At 62.2% G+C, this 7,886-nt stretch overlaps 1 non-coding gene across 1 annotated transcript; it reads left to right on the top strand.

Moving 5' to 3' along the window:
* Positions 1-5,642: 5,642 nt before the first annotated feature.
* TRNAQ-CUG (transfer RNA glutamine (anticodon CUG)) lies at positions 5,643-5,714 on the top strand. Its single transcript has one exon. It is a non-coding gene; the product is annotated as a tRNA-Gln (tRNA).
* The last annotated feature ends 2,172 nt before the right edge of the window (positions 5,715-7,886 follow it).

The raw sequence follows: 7,886 nt of genomic DNA, 5'->3' as shown, positions 1-7,886 counted from the left end.
AGGAGGCAGCGCCCTAATCCCGCAGGAAGGGCCGCTCCCCAGTGGTCTCGCAGAGCTAGGGAGAGAAGGCAGCGCCCTAATCCCGCAGGAAGGGCCGCTCCCCAGTGGTCTCGCAGAGCTAGGGAGAGAAGGCAGCGCCCTAATCCCGCAGGAAGGGCTCTCCCCAGTGGTCTCGCAGAGCTAGGGAGAGGAGGCAGCGCCCTAATCCCGCAGGAAGGGCCGCTCCCCAGTGGTCTCGCAGAGCTAGGGAGAGAAGGCAGCGCCCTAATCCCGCAGGAAGGGCTGCTCCCCAGTGGTCTCGCAGAGCTAGGGAGAGAAGGCAGCGCCCTAATCCCGCAGGAAGGGCCGCTCCCCAGTGGTCTCGCAGAGCTAGGGAGAGAAGGCAGCGCCCTAATCCCGCAGGAACGGCCGCTCCCCAGTGGTCTCGCAGAGCTAGGGAGAGAAGGCAGCGCCCTAATCCCGCAGGAAGGGCGCTCCCCAGTGGTCTCGCAGAGCTAGGGAGAGAAGGCAGCGCCCTAATCCCGCAGGAAGGGCCGCTCCCCAGTGGTCTCGCAGAGCTAGGGAGAGAAGGCAGCGCCCTAATCCCGCAGGAAGGGCTGCTCCCCAGTGGTCTCGCAGAGCTAGGGAGAGAAGGCAGCGCCCTAATCCCGCAGGAAGGGCCGCTCCCCAGTGGTCTCGCAGAGCTAGGGAGAGAAGGCAGCGCCCTAATCCCGCAGGAAGGGCCGCTCCCCAGTGGTCTCGCAGAGCTAGGAGAGGAGGCAGCGCCCTAATCCCGCAGGAAGGCCGCTCCCCAGTGGTCTCGCAGAGCTAGGGAGAGGAGGCAGCGCCCTAATCCCGCAGGAAGGGCCGCTCCCCAGTGGTCTCGCAGAGCTAGGGAGAGAAGGCAGCGCCCTAATCCCGCAGGAAGGGCTGCTCCCCAGTGGTCTCGCAGAGCTAGGGAGAGAAGGCAGCGCCCTAATCCCGCAGGAAGGGCGCTCCCCAGTGGTCTCGCAGAGCTAGGGAGGGAAGGCAGCGCCCTAATCCCGCAGGAAGGGCCGCTCCCCAGTGGTCTCGCAGAGCTAGGGAGAGAAGGCAGCGCCCTAATCCCGCAGGAAAGGCCGCTCCCCAGTGGTCTCGCAGAGCTAGGGAGAGGAGGCAGCGCCCTAATCCCGCAGGAAGGGCCGCTCCCCAGTGGTCTCGCAGAGCTAGGGAGAGAAGGCAGCGCCCTAATCCCGCAGGAAGGGCCGCTCCCCAGTGGTCTCGCAGAGCTAGGGAGAGGAGGCAGCGCCCTAATCCCGCAGGAAGGGCCGCTCCCCAGTGGTCTCGCAGAGCTAGGGAGAGAAGGCAGCGCCCTAATCCCGCAGGAAGGGCCGCTCCCCAGTGGTCTCGCAGAGCTAGGGAGAGGAGGCAGCGCCCTAATCCCGCAGGAAGGGCCGCTCCCCAGTGGTCTCGCAGAGCTAGGGAGAGGAGGCAGCGCCCTAATCCCGCAGGAAGGGCCGCTCCCCAGTGGTCTCGCAGAGCAGGGAAGAGGAGGCAGCGCCCTAATCCCGCAGGAAGGGCCGCTCCCCAGTGGTCTCGCAGAGCTAGGGAGAGAAGGCAGCGCCCTAATCCCGCAGGAAGGGCCGCTCCCCAGTGGTCTCGCAGAGCTAGGGAGAGAAGGCAGCGCCCTAATCCCGCAGGAAGGGCCGCTCCCCAGTGGTCTCGCAGAGCTAGGGAGAGGAGGCAGCGCCCTAATCCCGCAGGAAGGGCCGCTCCCCAGTGGTCTCGCAGAGCTAGGGAGAGGAAGCAGCGCCCTAATCCCGCAGGAAGGGCCGCTCCCCAGTGGTCTCGCAGAGCTAGGGAGAGGAGGCAGCGCCCTAATCCCGCAGGAAGGGCCGCTCCCCAGTGGTCTCGCAGAGCTAGGGAGAGAAGGCAGCGCCCTAATCCCGCAGGAAGGGCCGCTCCCCAGTGGTCTCGCAGAGCTAGGGAGAGAAGGCAGCGCCCTAATCCCGCAGGAAGGGCTGCTCCCCAGTGGTCTCGCAGAGCTAGGGAGAGAAGGCAGCGCCCTAATCCCGCAGGAAGGGCGGCTCCCCAGTGGTCTCGCAGAGCTAGGGAGAGAAGGCAGCGCCCTAATCCCGCAGGAAGGGCCGCTCCCCAGTGGTCTCGCAGAGCTAGGGAGAGAAGGCAGCGCCCTAATCCCGCAGGAAGGGCCGCTCCCCAGTGGTCTCGCAGAGCTAGGGAGAGAAGGCAGCGCCCTAATCCCGCAGGAAGGGCCGCTCCCCAGTGGTCTCGCAGAGCTAGGGAGAGAAGGCAGCGCCCTAATCCCGCAGGAAGGGCCGCTCCCAGTGGTCTCGCAGAGCTAGGGAGAGAAGGCAGCGCCCTAATCCCGCAGGAAGGCCGCTCCCCAGTGGTCTCGCAGAGCTAGGGAGAGAAGGCAGCGCCCTAATCCCGCAGGAAGGGCCGCTCCCCAGTGGTCTCGCAGAGCTAGAGAGAGAAGGCAGCGCCCTAATCCCGCAGGAAGTGCTCCTCCCCAGTGGTCTCGCAGAGCTAGGGAGAGGAGGCAGCGCCCTAATCCCGCAGGAAGGCCGCTCCCCAGTGGTCTCGCAGAGCTAGGGAGAGAAGGCAGCGCCCTAATCCCGCAGGAAGGGCTGCTCCCCAGTGGTCTCGCAGAGCTAGGGAGAGAAGGCAGCGCCCTAATCCCGCAGGAAGGGCTGCTCCCCAGGGGTCTCGCAGAGCTAGGGAGAGAAGGCAGCGCCCTAATCCCGCAGGAAGGGCCGCTCCCCAGTGGTCTCGCAGAGCTAGGGAGAGAAGGCAGCGCCCTAATCCCGCAGGAAGGCCGCTCCCCAGTGGTCTCGCAGAGCTAGGGAGAGAAGGCAGCGCCCTAATCCCGCAGGAAGGAACGCTCCCCAGTGGTCTCGCAGAGCTAGGGAGAGAAGGCAGCGCCCTAATCCCGCAGGAAGGGCCGCTTCCCAGTGGTCTCGCAGAGCTAGGGAGAGAAGGCAGCGCCCTAATCCCGCAGGAAGGGCCTCTCCCCAGTGGTCTCGCAGAGCTAGGGAGAGGAGGCAGCGCCCTAATCCCGCAGGAAGGGCCGCTCCCCAGTGGTCTCGCAGAGCTAGGGAGAGGAGGCAGCGCCCTAATCCCGCAGGAAGGGCTGCTCCCCAGTGGTCTCGCAGAGCTAGGGAGAGAAGGCAGCGCCCTAATCCCGCAGGAAGGGCCGCTCCCCAGTGGTCTCGCAGAGCTAGGGAGAGAAGGCAGCGCCCTAATCCCGCAGGAAGGGCCGCTCCCCAGTGGTCTCGCAGAGCTAGGGAGAGGAGGCAGCGCCCTAATCCCGCAGGAAGGGCCGCTCCCCAGTGGTCTCGCAGAGCTAGGGAGAGAAGGCAGCGCCCTAATCCCGCAGGAAGGGCTACTCCCCAGTGGTCTCGCAGAGCTAGGGAGAGAAGGCAGCGCCCTATCCCGCAGGAAGGGCCGCTCCCCAGTGGTCTCGCAGAGCTAGGGAGAGAAGGCAGCGCCCTAATCCCGCAGGAAGGGCTGCTCCCCAGTGGTCTCGCAGAGCTGGGGAGTGAAGGCAGCGCCCTAATCCCGCAGGAAGGGCCGCTCCCCAGTGGTCTCGCAGAGCTAGGGAGAGAAGGCAGCGCCCTAATCCCGCAGGAAGGGCCGCTCCCCAGTGGTCTCGCAGAGCTAGGGAGAGAAGGCAGCGCCCTATCCCGCAGGAAGGGCCGCTCCCCAGTGGTCTCGCAGAGCTAGGGAGAGAAGGCAGCGCCCTAATCCCGCAGGAAGGGCCGCTCCCCAGTGGTCTCGCAGAGCTAGGGAGAGGAGGCAGCGCCCTAATCCCGCAGGAAGGGCCGCTCCCAGTGGTCTCGCAGAGCTAGGGAGAGAAGGCAGCGCCCTAATCCCGCAGGAAGGGCCGCTCCCCAGTGGTCTCGCAGAGCTAGGGAGAGAAGGCAGCGCCCTAATCCCGCAGGAAGGGCCGCTCCCCAGTGGTCTCGCAGAGCTAGGGAGAGAAGGCAGCGCCCTAATCCCGCAGGAAGGGCCGCTCCCCAGTGGTCTCGCAGAGCTAGGGAGAGAAGGCAGCGCCCTAATCCCGCAGGAAGGGCTGCTCCCCAGTGGTCTCGCAGAGCTAGGGAGAGAAGGCAGCAACCTAATCCCGCAGGAAGGGCCGCTCCCCAGTGGTCTCGCAGAGCTAGGGAGAGAAGGCAGCGCCCTAATCCCACAGGAAGGGCCGCTCCCCAGTGGTCTCGCAGAGCTAGGGAGAGAAGGCAGCGCCCTAATCCCGCAGGAAGGGCCGCTCCCCAGTGGTCTCGCAGAGCTAGGGAGAGAAGGCAGCGCCCTAATCCCGCAGGAAGGGCCGCTCCCCAGTGGTCTCGCAGAGCTAGGGAGAGAAGGCAGCGCCCTAATCCCGCAGGAAGGGCCGCTCCCCAGTGGTCTCGCAGAGCTAGGGAGAGAAGGCAGCGCCCTAATCCCGCAGGAAGGGCCGCTCCCCAGTGGTCTCCCAGAGCTAGGGAGAGAAGGCAGCGCCCTAATCCCACAGGAAGGCCGCTCCCCAGTTGTCTCGCAGAGCTATAGAGAGAAGACAGCGCCCAATTCCGCAGGAAGGGCCGCTTCCCAGTGGTCTTGCAGAGCTAGGAGGAGAAGGCAGCGCCCTAATCCCGCAGGAAGGGCGCTCCCAGTCCCTCGCAGAGCTACGGAGAGGAGGCAGCGCCCCAACCCACAGGAAGGGCCGCTCCCTAATGGTTTCACCGATCTAGGGAGAGGATGCAGCGCCCTAATCCCGCAGGAAGGGCCGCTCCCCAGTGGTCTCGCAGAGCTAGGGAGAGAAGACAGCACCCTAATCCCGCAGGAATGGTCGCTCCCCAGTGGTCTCGCAGAGCTAGGGAGAGAAGGCAGCGCCCTAATCTCCCAGGAAGAGGAGGCAGCGCCCTTATCCCGCAGGAAGGGCCATTATGGCTCGGCTGCAGAGCTTGGAGCCCAGGCTGGGCCCAGGAGTGAGAGGATGGGGGAGCTGGGAGTGTAGCAGAGGTTGGAGCCAAGAATTGGTTGGAGATGGAGTTATGCCACTTCCGCTTGGCGGCAGGGGGGCCCTCTGGCTTTTTTTTTTTTGCTCCGCCCCCCACATCCCAATATTTCATCTTTGACATCTGGTCACCCTAGCCTGATATGAAGGAGGATGTCTGGACCAAGGGGCCAGGGACTGGCCTTTGCTAGAGAAACCACTGTCAAGTTTTAGCCAATTAGGACAAGTCAGCAAATAAGAACAACCTCAGGTATCAGTAACTGCTACAGGTTGCAAATTCCTACATGCAGCAGTTTCTGGCACTACACCTGCACAGCTCTGCTCCCCGGCTCTTCTCGGGCTCCTGCTCTCTCCTTAGCTCTGCCCCACTCTCACCCAGGCAGTTCCAGCTCACATGGAGGATGGGACCCCCTGGCCTGGTGACTCCCTCATTACACTGCCTGGCCTGTCAGTGCAGCTAACTTGGAGCTTTGGCCTCTCCCCATTGTCCCTGGGGACTGTCAGTCTCAGGGCCCTGATTTCCCATTGATCCTTCCCCCTTCTATTGGTGCTGGGAACTAGCCAACCAACCCCCCCCCACACACACACACTAAGTTTTAGTAAAGGGCCAAGAGCCCCCTTACACAAGCAGCCCCATGAGGGTCACCGATGTGCAGAGAAGGCAGCACAAGCTGCTCCCATGGTGTAATGGGCAGCACTCAGGACTCTGAATCCTGTAATCTGAGTTCAAATCTCAGTGGGACCTTGTGTTGGCTTGTGGTCATAGGCGGCAGGTTATATACATTTGTGGTGCTCGTGCTCCAGGAACATTCAGGGCTGGGGGCCCTGCTCCAGCAATATTTGGAGTTGAGTCTCTTCCCCTGGCCCCTGCCTGGCACCCCTCCCCTCTGCTGTGGTGCATCCCTGCCTGACAAAAAGCAGCATGGGCCTGTCCCCTGCCTGCTCCTGCTGCTGGAGTAGAGGGATTCTGGCAGAAGTTGCTGCCCCAGAGTCCTAGTGCAGGCTGCCCTCAGCCTCTCCAACACCCCCAACCCTGAGCTCCCTCTGAACCCTGATACTCTGCCCCAGTCCTGAGCCCCCTCCTGCATCATGAATCCCTCATCCTCAGCCCTACGCTCCCTCCCAGAGGGTGCACACCCTTCCCCCACACTCCTTCCCACCCCCAGAGCCTGCACCTCTCACTCCTTCCTACAACCCTGCCGGAGCTGCACCCAGCACCCAAACTCCATCCTAAAGCCTGAATCCTGCACCTTAATCCCCCCAAACCCCCTCCCAGAGCCTTAGGAAGGTGGAGGTGGAGTTTGGGGGCGAGTTCTGGGCACCACCAAAATTTCTACAAACTTGCCACCCACCCATGCTTGTGGTAATGCCCCAGAGCTCAACTCCCCTGTCTCCAGCTGTGTAAGAGTGAATCTTTCCCCTCCTGCTGTGTGACTCACACCTCCTAGAGCCAGGTCTTTGGCAGGGATGGCCACAATTGGATAGGGCTCTAGAACTTGCTACCCTGATAGTTGGGATTCTTGCTGCTGCACCTGATGTTCACAAGCTTGGCCCTTGTGCTTCCTACCACACGTTTCCTCTGGCCCACATGGCGCTTGAAGAAAGGAGTGCCAGCGCTGGGATTAATAGTCAGGGCTTGGCCGGAGGGAGGAAGAGTCCCAGGCTGGAGCCCCACAACACCTTCCCTCCTCCGGGCACCTAGAGCAGAGGCAGCCCAGCTCCGTCCGCTGGATACCTCAGCGGAGTAGATGAGTTCATGTAAATACAGTCTGGTCCCAAAGCTTCCCCCCAACCCTGGTCATCAGTGGCTGTCAGGGGAGAGCTCATTCACACCTCGCTTACAAATCATCATTTGAAATTCTAAGGTTGGCCAACACTGCCGAAGCCAATGCACCGACATTGTCAGCAAACACAACAGCTGGGTGAGGAAACCCGGCTTTGTCCAGACTTTCCAAACCTATTTGACTTTCTCAGGTACAAGTAGTTTTCAGACGTTGTATCTGCTTTTAAAGTGTGTGTTAACGTTTCAATTTCCATTCAAATTTGCAACCAATGACAACATTGGCAGCGCTGCATGTAACTACCTGACCACTGAGGGAGGGGGTGTTGGGGAAAATCGGGGAAGGGGGTGTACAGCCCCCTGGCTGGGGGGCGTATAGGGAATGCCCAGTTTCACTGAATTGAGTCTCCTACTGCAGCACCTCAGTAGGTTACATCAGAGAGGAGCTGCAGTGTCTAGGCGGTGGGATGCCTGTGCCTTTAAGAGCCCAGCCCTGGGAAGTCCATGCTGAGAGGTGCTGCCTGTGAGAGGGGAAATAAAAAAGCCCTCTGCTCCCCCACCCATGTTTGCAAACACTGGAGGTCTCAGCCCACCGGGATAACTGTTCCCCCCTCGGCCCCTGCCTGTGCCGGGGTTTAACCCTCTGGCAGCGCCTCCCTCCCGGGCTTAACTGCGGCTCCTTCCCACCTCCCTGACTTTGCCTTCAGTCCCTCTCCTAACTCTGCCTCCAGCTGCTTGACCCCCGACCAGTCAATTTCCACCCCCTGCTCAGACCCTTTCCACCTACTCCTCTAATTTGCCCTCCTTTGCCCCTTTTTAATCCCTGTAAAAAGTAGTCGATGCTGTGTCCCATTGTCTGGAGGGAGGGCTGGGCGCCTGGCCCCTGCCTGCGCAGTGCTCAAAGTGCCCCATGATCTTGTGGATGTTTGCTGAGTGCTGCAGGGTCACCCGAAAGGGAGAGAGACGCGGTTAGGAGGTGATGCAGCCAAGGGTGCCTCACCCAACACTGAGATGCAGCCACCTCTGGGTGATTACACAAGTCAGCAAATGAATATGGAACAAGAAACACATTGAAAGGATCGAGGCAGCTGCAGGAGGTGGAGAAAACCAGAAACAGCAGTAGCCCTGGATCAAAGC

The sequence above is a fragment of the Gopherus flavomarginatus genome, chromosome 16 (genome assembly GCF_025201925.1).
Source record: "Gopherus flavomarginatus isolate rGopFla2 chromosome 16, rGopFla2.mat.asm, whole genome shotgun sequence".
Taxonomy (NCBI): domain Eukaryota; kingdom Metazoa; phylum Chordata; order Testudines; family Testudinidae; genus Gopherus; species Gopherus flavomarginatus.
This window is presented reverse-complemented; position numbering and strand designations above follow the sequence as displayed.